The sequence below is a fragment of the Doryrhamphus excisus genome, unplaced genomic scaffold (assembly GCF_030265055.1).
Source record: "Doryrhamphus excisus isolate RoL2022-K1 unplaced genomic scaffold, RoL_Dexc_1.0 HiC_scaffold_25, whole genome shotgun sequence".
In the NCBI taxonomy this organism is placed as follows: domain Eukaryota; kingdom Metazoa; phylum Chordata; class Actinopteri; order Syngnathiformes; family Syngnathidae; genus Doryrhamphus; species Doryrhamphus excisus.
In genome coordinates, this window is record NW_026652243.1 from 230,001 (window position 1) to 235,000 (window position 5,000).

Genomic DNA, 5,000 nt, shown 5'->3' on the forward strand with positions numbered 1-5,000 from the left:
ACTACCCTGAAAACGCCCGATCTCGTCAGATCTCGGAAGCTAAGCAGGGGCGGGCCTGGTTAGTACTTGGATGGGAGACCGCCTGGGAATACCAGGTGCTGAAAGCTTTTTATGGTTTCTGCTCTTGCCTGACAGCAGAGGGCGCTGTTTGACACTTTTTGCTGGAGTCTAGTTTGGCCTGCGTCACCTTCAAATAGGATCTTTTCAGTTGACCTGGCAGCTTACGGACATACTACCCTTAAAACGCCTGATCTCGTCCGATCTCGGAAGCTAAGCAGGGGCTGGCCTGGTTAGTACTTGGATGGGAGACCGCCTGGGAATACCAGGTGCTGTAAGCTTTTTATGGTTTCTGCTCTTGCCTGACAGCAGAGGGCGCTGTTTGACACTTTTTGCTGGAGTCTAGTTTGGCCTGCGTCACCTTCAAATAGGATCTTTTCAGTTCACCTGGCAGCTTACGGCCATACTACCCTGAAATCGCCCGATCTCGGAAGCTAAGCAGGGGCGGGCCTGGTTAGTATTTGGATGGGAGACCGCCTGGGAATACCAGGTGCTGTAAGCTTTTTATGGTTTCTGCTCTTGCCTGACAGCAAAGGGCGCTGTTTGACACTTTTTGCCAGAGTCTAGTTTGGCCTGCGTTGCCTTCAAATAGGATCTTTTCAGTTGATCTTGCAGCTTACGGCCAAACTACCCTGAAAACGCCCGATCTCGGACGCTAAGCAGGGGCGGGCCTGGTTAGTACTTGGATGGGAGACCGTCTGGGAATACCAGGTGCTGTAAGCTTTTTATGGTTTCTGTTCTTGCCTGACAGCAAAGGGCGCTGTTTGACACTTTTTGCCAGCGTCTAGTTTGGCCTGCGTCACCTTCAAATAGGATCTTTTCAGTTGACCTGGCAGCTTGCGGCCATACTACCCTGAAAACGCCCGATCTCGTCAGATCTCGGAAGCTAAGCAGGGGCGGGCCTGGTTAGTACTTGGATGGTAGACCGCCTGGGAATACCAGGTGCTGAAAGCTTTTTATGGTTTCTGCTCTTGCCTGACAGCAGAGGGCGCTGTTTGACACTTTTTGCTGGAGTCTAGTTTGGCCTGCGTCACCTTCAAATAGGATCTTTTCAGTTGACCTGGCAGCTTACGGACATACTACCCTTAAAACGCCTGATCTCGTCCGATCTCGGAAGCTAAGCAGGGGCTGGCCTGGTTAGTACTTGGATGGGAGACCGCCTGGGAATACCAGGTGCTGTAAGCTTTTTATGGTTTCTGCTCTTGCCTGACAGCAGAGGGCGCTGTTTGACACTTTTTGCTGGAGTCTAGTTTGGCCTGCGTCACCTTCAAATAGGATCTTTTCAGTTCACCTGGCAGCTTACGGCCATACTACCCTGAAAACGCCCGATCTCGGAAGCTAAGCAGGGGCGGGCCTGGTTAGTACTTGGATGGGAGACCGCCTGGGAATACCAGGTGCTGTAAGCTTTTTATGGTTTCTGCTCTTGCCTGACAGCAAAGGGCGCTGTTTGACACTTTTTGCCAGAGTCTAGTTTGGCCTGCGTCGCCTTCAAATAGGATCTTTTCAGTTGATCTTGCAGCTTACGGCCATACTATCCTGAAAAAGCCCGATCTCGTCCGATCTCGGAAGCTAAGCAGGGGCGGGCCTGGTTAGTACTTGGATGGGAGACCGCCTGGGAATACCAGGTGCTGTAAGCTTTATATGGTTTCTGCTCTTGCCTGACAGCAGAGGGCGCTGTTTGACACTTTTTGCTGGAGTCTAGTTTGGCCTGCGTCACCTTCAAATAGGATCTTTTCAGTTCACCTGGCATCTTACGGCCATACTACCCTGAAAACGCCCGATCTCGGAAGCTAAGTAGGGGCGGGCCTGGTAAGTACTTGGATGGGAGACCGCCTGGGAATACCAGGTGCTGTAAGCTTTTTATGGTTTCTGCGCTTGCCTGACAGCAAAGGGCGCTGTTTGACAATTTTTGCCAGAGTCTAGTTTGGCCTGCGTCGCCTTCAAATAGGATCTTTTCAGTTGACCTCGCAGCTTACGGCCATACTACCCTGAAAACGCCCGATCTCGTCCGATCTCGGAAGCTAAGCAGGGGCGGGCCTGGTTAGTACTTGGATGGGAGACCGCCTGGGAATACCAGGTGCTGTAAGCTTTTTATGGTTTCTGCTCTTGCCTGACAGCAGAGGGCGCTGTTTTACACTTTTTGCTGGAGTCTAGTTTGGCCTGCGTCGCCTTCAAATAAGATTTTTTCAGTTGCCCTTAAAGCTTACGGCCATACTACCCCGAAAACGCCCGATCTCGTCCGATCTCGGAAGCTAAGCAGGGGCGGGCCTGGTTAGTACTTGGATGGGAGACCGCCTGGGAATACCAGATGCTGAAAGCTTTTTATGGTTTCTGCTCTTGCCTGACAGCAGAGGGCGCTGTTTGACACTTTTTGCTGGAGTCTAGTTTGGCCTGCGTCGCCTTCAAACAGGATCTTTTCAGTTGATCTGGCAGCTTACGGTCATACTACTCTGAAAACGCCCGATCTCGTCCGATCTCGTAAGCTAAACAGGGGTGGGCCTGGTTAGTACTTGGATGGGAGACCGCCTGGGAATACCAGGTGCTGTAAGCCTTTTATGGTTTCTGCTCATGCCTGACAGCAGAGGGCGCTGTTTGACACTTTTTGCTGGAGTCTAGTTTGGCCTGCGTCGCCTTCAAATAGGATCTTTTCAGTTGACCTGGCAGCTTACGGCCATACTACCCTGAAAACGCCCGATCTCGTCCGATCTCGGAAGCTAAGCAGGGGCGGGCCTGGTTAGTACTTGGATGGGAGACCGCCTGGGAATACCAGATGCTGAAAGCTTTTTATGGTTTCTGCTCTTGCCTGACAGCAGAGGGCGCTGTTTGACACTTTTTGCTGGAGTCTAGTTTGGCCTGCGTCACCTTCAAATAGGATCTTTTCAGTTGACCTGGCAGCTTACGGCCATACTACCCTTAAAACGCCTGATCTCGTCCGATCTCGGAAGCTAAGCAGGGGGTGGCCTGGTTAGTACTTGGATGGGCGACCGCCTGGGAATACCAGGTGCTGTAAGCTTTTTATGGTTTCTACTCTTGCCTGACAGCAGAGGGCGCTGTTTGACACTTTTTGCTGGAGTCTAATTTGGCCTGCGTCACCTTCAAATAGGATCTTTTCAGTTCACCTGGCAGCTTACGGCCATACTACCCTGAAAACGCCCGATCTCGGAAGCTAAGCAGGGGCGGGCCTGGTTAGTACTTGGATGGGAGACCGCCTGGGAATACCAGGTGCTGTAAGCTTTTTATGGTTTCTGCTCTTGCCTGACAGCAAAGGGCGCTGTTTGACACTTTTTGCCAGAGTCTAGTTTGGCCTGCGTTGCCTTCAAATAGGATCTTTTCAGTTGATCTGGCAGCTTACGGCCATACTATCCTGAAAAAGCCCGATCTCGGAAGCTAAGCAGGGGCGGGCCTGGTTAGTACTTGGATGGGAGACCGCCTGGAAATACCAGGTGCTGTAAGCTTTATATGGTTTCTGCTCTTGCCTGACAGCAGAGGGCGCTGTTTGACACTTTTTGCTGGAGTCTAGTTTGGCCTGCGTCACCTTCAAATAGGATCTTTTCAGTTGACCTGGCAGCTTACGGCCATACTACCCTTAAAACGCCTGATCTCGTCCGATCTCGGAAGCTAAGCAGGGGCGGGCCTGGTTAGTACTTGGATGGGAGACCGCCTGGGAATACCAGGTGCTGTAAGCTTTTTATGGTTTCTGCTCTTGCCTGACAGCAGAGGGCGCTGTTTTACACTTTTTGCTGGAGTCTAGTTTGGCCTGCGTCGCCTTCAAATAAGATTTTTTCAGTTGCCCCTAAAGCTTACGGCCATACTACCCCGAAAACGCCCGATCTCGTCCGATCTCGGAAGCTAAGCAGGGGCTGGCCTGGTTAGTACTTGGATGGGAGACCGCCTGGGAATACCAGGTGCTGTAAGCTTTTTATGGTTTCTGCTCTTGCCTGACAGCAGAGGGCGCTGTTTGACACTTTTTGCTGGAGTCTAGTTTGGCCTGCGTCGCCTTCAAATAGGATCTTTTCAGTTGCCTTGGCAGCTTACAGCCATACTACCCTGAAAACGCCCGATCTCATCCGATCTCGGAAGCGAAGCAGGGGCGGGCCTGGTTAGTACTTGGATGGCAGACCGCCTAGGAATACCAGGTGCTGTAAGCTTTTTATGGTTTCTGCTCTTGCCTGAAAGCAGAGGGCGCTGTTTGACACTTTTTGCTGGAGTCTAGTTTGGCCTGCGTCGCCTTCAAATAGGATCTTTTCAGTTGCCTTGGCAGCTTACGGCCATACTACCCTGAAAACGCCCGATCTCGTCCGATCTCGGAAGCTAAGCAGGGGCGGGCCTGGTTAGTACTTGGATGGGAGACCGCCTGGGAATACCAGGTGCTGTAAGCTTTTTATGGTTTCTGCTCTTGCCTGACAGCAGAGGGCGCTGTTTGACACTTTCTGCTGGAGTCTAGTTTGGCCTGCGTCGCCTTCAAACAGGATCTTTTCAGTTGATCTGGCAGCTTACGGTCATACTACCCTGAAAACGCCCGATCTCGTCCGATCTCGTAAGCTAAACAGGGGTGGGCCTGGTTAGTACTTGGATGGGAGACCGCCTGGGAATACCAGGTGCTGTAAGCCTTTTATGGTTTCTGCTCATGCCTGACAGCAGAGGGCGCTGTTTGACACTTTTTGCTGGAGTCTAGTTTGGCCTGCGTCGCCTTCAAATAGGATCTTTTCAGTTGACCTGGCAGCTTACGGCCATACTACCCTGAAAACGCCCGATCTCGTCCGATCTCGGAAGCTAAGCAGGGGCGGGCCTGGTTAGTACTTGGATGGGAGACCGCCTGGGAATACCAGATGCTGAAAGCTTTTTATGGTTTCTGCTCTTGCCTGACAGCAGAGGGCGCTGTTTGACACTTTTTGCTGGAGTCTAGTTTGGCCTGCGTCATCTTCAAATAGGATCTTTTCAGT

General features: G+C 51.8%; 16 non-coding genes and 6 pseudogenes across 16 annotated transcripts in view; all 22 read left to right on the top strand.

The window, feature by feature from the left end:
* Nucleotides 1-107, top strand: part of LOC131116872 (5S ribosomal RNA) — a 119-nt gene extending 12 nt beyond the window's left edge. Inside the window, exon 1 of the ribosomal RNA XR_009124107.1 lies at nucleotides 1-107. This exon is cut by the window's left edge and continues 12 nt beyond it. This is a non-coding gene — a ribosomal RNA (5S ribosomal RNA).
* A 112-nt stretch (nucleotides 108-219) lies between these two features.
* LOC131118708 (5S ribosomal RNA) lies at nucleotides 220-338 on the top strand. Its single transcript, XR_009125864.1, has one exon. It is a non-coding gene; the product is annotated as a 5S ribosomal RNA (ribosomal RNA).
* A 112-nt stretch (nucleotides 339-450) lies between these two features.
* LOC131113083 (5S ribosomal RNA) lies at nucleotides 451-559 on the top strand (annotated as a pseudogene).
* Nucleotides 560-671: 112 nt separating this feature from the next.
* On the top strand, nucleotides 672-780 carry LOC131113761 (5S ribosomal RNA; annotated as a pseudogene).
* Nucleotides 781-892: 112 nt separating this feature from the next.
* On the top strand, nucleotides 893-1,011 carry LOC131117895 (5S ribosomal RNA). Its single transcript, XR_009125098.1, has one exon. It is a non-coding gene; the product is annotated as a 5S ribosomal RNA (ribosomal RNA).
* Nucleotides 1,012-1,123: 112 nt separating this feature from the next.
* Nucleotides 1,124-1,242, top strand: LOC131118709 (5S ribosomal RNA). Its single transcript, XR_009125865.1, has one exon. It is a non-coding gene; the product is annotated as a 5S ribosomal RNA (ribosomal RNA).
* Nucleotides 1,243-1,354: 112 nt separating this feature from the next.
* On the top strand, nucleotides 1,355-1,463 carry LOC131111709 (5S ribosomal RNA; annotated as a pseudogene).
* A 112-nt stretch (nucleotides 1,464-1,575) lies between these two features.
* Nucleotides 1,576-1,694, top strand: LOC131117346 (5S ribosomal RNA). The gene has a single exon (XR_009124567.1). It is a non-coding gene; the product is annotated as a 5S ribosomal RNA (ribosomal RNA).
* A 112-nt stretch (nucleotides 1,695-1,806) lies between these two features.
* LOC131113713 (5S ribosomal RNA) lies at nucleotides 1,807-1,915 on the top strand (annotated as a pseudogene).
* Nucleotides 1,916-2,027: 112 nt separating this feature from the next.
* Nucleotides 2,028-2,146, top strand: LOC131114385 (5S ribosomal RNA). The gene has a single exon (XR_009121697.1). It is a non-coding gene; the product is annotated as a 5S ribosomal RNA (ribosomal RNA).
* Nucleotides 2,147-2,258: 112 nt separating this feature from the next.
* Nucleotides 2,259-2,377, top strand: LOC131118826 (5S ribosomal RNA). Its single transcript, XR_009125975.1, has one exon. It is a non-coding gene; the product is annotated as a 5S ribosomal RNA (ribosomal RNA).
* Nucleotides 2,378-2,489: 112 nt separating this feature from the next.
* LOC131117725 (5S ribosomal RNA) lies at nucleotides 2,490-2,608 on the top strand. Its single transcript, XR_009124934.1, has one exon. It is a non-coding gene; the product is annotated as a 5S ribosomal RNA (ribosomal RNA).
* A 112-nt stretch (nucleotides 2,609-2,720) lies between these two features.
* Nucleotides 2,721-2,839, top strand: LOC131118338 (5S ribosomal RNA). Its single transcript, XR_009125502.1, has one exon. It is a non-coding gene; the product is annotated as a 5S ribosomal RNA (ribosomal RNA).
* Nucleotides 2,840-2,951: 112 nt separating this feature from the next.
* LOC131117796 (5S ribosomal RNA) lies at nucleotides 2,952-3,070 on the top strand. The gene has a single exon (XR_009125002.1). It is a non-coding gene; the product is annotated as a 5S ribosomal RNA (ribosomal RNA).
* A 112-nt stretch (nucleotides 3,071-3,182) lies between these two features.
* LOC131111710 (5S ribosomal RNA) lies at nucleotides 3,183-3,291 on the top strand (annotated as a pseudogene).
* A 112-nt stretch (nucleotides 3,292-3,403) lies between these two features.
* On the top strand, nucleotides 3,404-3,512 carry LOC131113978 (5S ribosomal RNA; annotated as a pseudogene).
* Nucleotides 3,513-3,624: 112 nt separating this feature from the next.
* LOC131116454 (5S ribosomal RNA) lies at nucleotides 3,625-3,743 on the top strand. The gene has a single exon (XR_009123701.1). It is a non-coding gene; the product is annotated as a 5S ribosomal RNA (ribosomal RNA).
* A 112-nt stretch (nucleotides 3,744-3,855) lies between these two features.
* LOC131116898 (5S ribosomal RNA) lies at nucleotides 3,856-3,974 on the top strand. The gene has a single exon (XR_009124132.1). It is a non-coding gene; the product is annotated as a 5S ribosomal RNA (ribosomal RNA).
* A 112-nt stretch (nucleotides 3,975-4,086) lies between these two features.
* Nucleotides 4,087-4,205, top strand: LOC131117658 (5S ribosomal RNA). The gene has a single exon (XR_009124869.1). It is a non-coding gene; the product is annotated as a 5S ribosomal RNA (ribosomal RNA).
* Nucleotides 4,206-4,317: 112 nt separating this feature from the next.
* On the top strand, nucleotides 4,318-4,436 carry LOC131114386 (5S ribosomal RNA). The gene has a single exon (XR_009121698.1). It is a non-coding gene; the product is annotated as a 5S ribosomal RNA (ribosomal RNA).
* Nucleotides 4,437-4,548: 112 nt separating this feature from the next.
* Nucleotides 4,549-4,667, top strand: LOC131117149 (5S ribosomal RNA). The gene has a single exon (XR_009124374.1). It is a non-coding gene; the product is annotated as a 5S ribosomal RNA (ribosomal RNA).
* Nucleotides 4,668-4,779: 112 nt separating this feature from the next.
* On the top strand, nucleotides 4,780-4,898 carry LOC131118340 (5S ribosomal RNA). Its single transcript, XR_009125504.1, has one exon. It is a non-coding gene; the product is annotated as a 5S ribosomal RNA (ribosomal RNA).
* The last annotated feature ends 102 nt before the right edge of the window (nucleotides 4,899-5,000 follow it).